Source organism: Triticum dicoccoides, chromosome 1B (assembly GCF_002162155.2).
Source record: "Triticum dicoccoides isolate Atlit2015 ecotype Zavitan chromosome 1B, WEW_v2.0, whole genome shotgun sequence".
In the NCBI taxonomy this organism is placed as follows: Eukaryota; Viridiplantae; Streptophyta; class Magnoliopsida; order Poales; family Poaceae; genus Triticum; species Triticum dicoccoides.
Window position 1 is genome coordinate 580,154,519 of NC_041381.1, and position 5,805 is coordinate 580,160,323.

Genomic DNA, 5,805 nt, shown 5'->3' on the forward strand with positions numbered 1-5,805 from the left:
TTGGAAAGAAACCTAAGCTGTCGTTTCTAAAAGTTTGGGGATGCGAAGCTTATGTCAAGAAACTTCAACCTGAAAAGCTCGAACCCAAGTCGGAAAAATGCGTATTCATAGGATACCCTAAGGAAACTATAGGGTATACCTTCTACTTAAGATCCGAAGGCAAGATCTTTGTTGCAAAGAACAGATGCTTTCTGGAAAAAGAGTTTCTCTCGAAAGAAGTAAGTGGGAGGAAAGTAGAACTCGATGAAGTACTACCTCTTGAGCGGGATAGTGACGCAGCACAGGAAACCGTTCCTGTGATGCCCACACCAACTGAAGAGGAAAACCATGATAATGATCAAAGTACTTCGGATCAAGTTACTGCTGAACTTCGTAGGTCCACAAGGACACGTTCCGCACCAGAGTGGTACGGCAACCCTGTCCTGGAAATCATGTTGTTAGACAACAATGAACCTTCGAACTATGAAGAAGCAATGGCGGGCCCGGATTCCAACAAATGGCTTGAAGCCATGAAATCCGAGATAGAATCCATGTATGAAAACAAAGTATGGACTTTGACAGACTTGCCCGATGATCGGCGAGCGATAGAAAACAAATGGATCTTTAAGAAGAAGACGGACGCGGATGGTAATGTTACCATCTATAAAGCTCGACTTGTCGCTAAGGGTTATCGACAGGTTCAAGGGATTGACTACGACGAGACATTCTCTCCCGTAGCGAAGCTAAAGTCCGTCCAAATCATGTTAGCAATTGCCGCATACTATGATTATGAGATATGGCAGATGGACGTCAAAAACAGCATTCCTTAACGGGCATCTTAAGGAAGAACTGTATATGATGCAGCCGGAAGGTTTTGTCGATCCTCGGAACGCTAACAAAGTATGCAAGCTCCAGCGATCCATTTATGGACTGGTGCAAGCATCTCGGAGTTGGAACATTCGCTTTGATGAGATGATCAAAGCGTTTGGGTTTATGCAGACTTATGGAGAAGCCTGCGTTTACAAGAAAGTGAGTGGGAGCTCTGTAGCATTTCTCATATTATATGTAGATGACATACTCCTGATGGGAAATAATATAGAATTTCTGGACAGCATTAAGGCCTACTTGAATAAGTGTTTTTCAATGAAGGACCTTGGAGAAGCTGCTTATATATTAGGCATCAAGATCTATAGAGATAGATCGAGACGCCTCATAGGTCTTTCACAAAGCACATACCTTGATAAGATTTTGAAGAGATTTAGAATGGATCAGTCCAAGAAGGGGTTCTTGCCTATGTTACAAGGTATGAGACTGAGCTCAGCTCAGTCACCGACCACGGCAAAAGATAAAGAAGAGATGAGTGTCATCCCCTATGCTTCAGCCATAGGATCTATTATGTATGCCATGCTGTGTACCAGACCCGATGTAAACCTTGCCGTAAGTTTGGTAGCAAGATACCAAAGTAATCCCGGCAAGGAACACTGGACAGCGGTCAAGAATATCCTGAAGTACCTGAAAAGGACAAAGGACATGTTTCTCGTTTATGGAGGAGACGAAGAGCTCGTCGTAAAGGGTTACGTCGACGCTAGCTTCGACTCAGATCTGGATGACTCTAAGTCACAAACCGGATACGTGTATATGTTGAATGGTGGAGCAGTAAGCTGGTGCAGCTGCAAGCAGAGTGTCGTGGCGGGATCTACGTGTGAAGCGGAGTACATGGCAGCCTCGGAGGCAGCACATGAAGCGATTTGGGTGAAGGAGTTCATCACCGACCTAGGAGTCATACCCAATGCGTCGGGGCCGATCAAACTCTTCTGTGACAACACTGGAGCTATTGCCCTCGCAAAGGAGCCCAGGTTTCACAAGAAGACCAGGCACATCAAGCGTCGTTTCAACTCCATCCGTGAAAATGTTCAAGATGGAGACATAGAGATTTGCAAAGTGCACACGGATCTGAATGTCGCAGATCCGCTGACTAAACCTCTCTCACGTGCAAAACATGATCAACACCAGAACTCTATGGGTGTTCGATTCATCACAATGTAACTAGATTAGTGACTCTAGTGCAAGTGGGAGACTGTTGGAAATATGCCCTAGAGGCAATAATAAAAGTATTATTATATTTCATTGTTCATGATAATTGTCTTTTATTCATGCTATAACTGTATTATCCGGAAATCGTAATACACGTGTGAATACTTAGACCACACTATGTCCCTGGTAAGCCTCTAGTTGACCAGCTCGTTATGATCAACAGATAGTCATGGTTTCCTGACTATGGACATTGGATGTCGTTGATAACGGGATCACATCATTAGGAGAATGATGTGATGGACAAGACCCAATCCTAAGCATAGCATAAAAGATCGTGTAGTTCGTTTTGCTAGAGCTTTGCAAGTGTCAAGTATCTCTTCCTTCGACCATGAGATCGTGTAACTCCCGGATACCGTAAGAGTGCCTTGGGTGTACCAAACGTCACAACGTAACTGGGTGACTATAAAGGTGCATTACAGGTATCTCCGAAAGTAGCTGTTGGGTTGACACGGATCGAGACTGGGATTTGTCACTCCGTATGACGGAGAGGTATCTCTGGGCCCACTCGGTAATGCATCATCATATTGAGCTCAATGTGACCAAGGTGTTGGACACGGGATCATGCATTACGGTACGAGTAAAGTGACTTGCCGGTAACGAGACTGAACAAGGTACTGGGATACCGACGATCGAGTCTCGGGCAAGTAACGTACCGATTGACAAAGGGAATTGCATACAGGGTTTGATCGAATCCTCGACATAGTGGTTCATCCGATGACAACATCGAGGAGCATGTGGGAGCCATCATGGGTATCCAGATCCCGCTGATGGTTATTGACTGAGAGAGTCTCGGTCATGTCTGCATGTCTCCCGAACCCGTAGGGTCTACACACTTAAGGTTCAGTTACGCTAGGGTTATAGGGATATGTATATGCAGTAACCCGAATGTTGTTCGGAGTCCCGGATGAGATCCCGGACGTCACGAGGAGTTCCGGAATGGTCCGGAGGTAAAGATTTATATATGGGAAGTCCTGTTTCGGGCATCGGGACAAGTTTCGGGGTTATCGGTATTGTACCGGGACCACCGGAAGGGTCCCGGGGGTCCACCGGGTGGGTCCACCTGTCCCGGGGGGCCACATGGGCTGTAGGGGGGTGCACCTTGGCCTAATGGGCCAAGGGCACCAGCCCCACATTGGCCCATGCGCCTAGGGTTTAAGGGGGCAAGAGTCGTAGGAGGGTAAGGCACCTCCTAGGTGCCTTGGGGGGAGGGAAAACCCCCCTTGGCCGCCGCACCCCCTAGGAGATTGGATCTCCTAGGGCCGGCCACCCCCCCTTGGCACCCCTATATATAGTGGGGGAGAGGAGGGACTTCATACCTGAACGCCCTGGCCTTTGGTTGCCTCCTTCTCCCTCCCCAACACCTCCTCCACCTCCATAGTGCTTAGCGAAGCTCTGCCGGAGTACTGCAGCTCCATCAACACCACGCCGTCGTGCTGCTGCTGGTGCCATCTCCCTCAACCTCTCCTCCCTTCCTTGCTGGATCAAGAAGGAGGAGACGTGGCTGTTCCGTACGTGTGTTGAACGCGGAGGTGCCGTCCGTTTGGCGCTGGTCATCGGTGATTTGGATCACGTCGAGTACGACTACATCATCACCTTGCAAACTTCCGCACGCGATCTACAAGTGGTATGTAGATGCAAACTCTCTCCCTAGACTCGTTGCTTAGATGAACTCATAGATGGATCTTGGTGAAACCGTAGGAAAATTTTTAATTTTCTGCAACGTTCCCAAACAGTTAGATCATGAATTTGTATCGAAAAAAGGTCAAAACACGAAACTTAGCCAGAAAGCGCAGCCAAAGCTACTTTTGCACACGCACTGGCCGGGTCGATCTGATCGCCTGCGTTTCTCGCAGCTTGCTTTGCAACGGGCCCCAAGACGGTACAGGAAGATGAGAGGGTTAAAGGAACTGGGGTGAGAACTGGCACTGCTTTGCATGCAGCCGGCCAGCACAGCCTGATCCACGCCACAGATTTTCCATCATCTCGATCGATCGCTGCCATCATCAGCTGCTGTTTGCAGGTGTCGATCTCTCTCGAGGGCCACGCTTCCATGTCCACGCAGAATTCGGAAATCCTACTGGCGTCTAGTAGAAGTAATCAAAGGTTAGGCTATGCACCATACTACCACCATTCTTGCATTGCAGCACTAGAGCAGCTCTAGTAGAGTAATCAAAATTAGAGTCGCGCTGCATAATGTTTCGAAGGAGCGAGCAGACACCGACGATGATGCTCCCCATATGGAGCACACATAAGGTGTCGCTGACGTGTGGAGAACTGATGACGATGACGCCGAATGGCAACTTCGACGGTGGTCCTCTCTTCTCTTCGGCGTGTGTGAGCTTCATGTGAGTAGGCAGGTTGGCCTGTGTGTCCCGGTTATCGTGGCGTTTGTGATGGTTTTCGTCCATTTTTCATTAATTAACTGGGAGATATCTCCTTCAAACTCAGATAACACAAATATTTTGTCGGTTTACACAAAAAGACAAATGTTGTGGAGTCGAGTTGGTTTGCGCACAAACACATAATCACCAAATAGCAGCATCCATAACTTTTTTTTTCCATTTGCTTCATATTTGTAGGGGCGATTTAAGCGACATTTAATCTAACCAAACACATGTATCAACACAAGAACTTAATTAACAGCTATATTAGGGACCAACATTCATCGCATTACATATATTTTGCTACTTGAGATATCATTAAGCAACAATTTCAGAATATGCAATGTCGCTATTTAACATTCCTTTAGATACTACTACCACCGCTCCACCGCCGAGGCCATCTACTCGGCCTCGTTCGATAGCTCGTTGAGGTAGGTGAAGTCGTCGTCGTCTTGCTCCTCGTTTGAGCAATGAGGATGAGCTGCTCGCCTCCATGTTGGCGGTTGTGGGACCGAAGCGCTTGACAAGGCGCTCCTCTTCGCGGCAGGCGACCTCCGCTTTGTGGATGGAGAGCTCGCGCATGACCCTGACTATGTCCTCGAGCTCGGGCTGGGCTTCTACAGGGACGGGGATGAACGAGATGAGGGGCGGTGAGATCATATCAGGACCCCGCCGGTCGAGACGACGGCAGCAAAAGCTGGAATGAAGAATCAAATGAATTTTCGCCTCCACACTCTATGGGAAGACGTATGACCGTGTACCACTCCATCCAAATTTAGCTCAATTCATCTTTTTTTTATCAAGGATGAACTAATCTTATTTTTTTCCTCGTCTTTTTAATTAATTGCAAGTTTTTTTTCAAGAAGTAAAATTTTGCCTCTCGGCCTCTGCATCCTAAGATACACACACCCGTCATCTTATCAAATACTAGCAAACATGCCCGTGCAATGGAAGGAAAAAATGCATGCTCCTAGCATAATAACCACGACTCAAGACCCCTCCACGTGTCCACCTCATCTATTTTAACATAGGTCACATCTGTGCCATCACTTATCCTCCTTCCAGCCTTCATCAGCCATGATCGCAATGTCCATCTGATCACAATGCGTCCGAACGTGGCCAATCCTAAGGCACACTTGCCATTGAATCACATCATCGCAGGTGAATGTCTGGTAGTTTTAAAATTAATCTCGTCAAGCTGGATCGTGATGGTCGTCCTTCTCGAGCTACGGCCTACACCTAATTCATACACCATCCGTCATATCAACATTCTTCTTAAAATACATAAATATTTTTTATTCTTCTTCAATACATAAATACTTTTTAAATCACATGGATTTTTTAAAGAGAA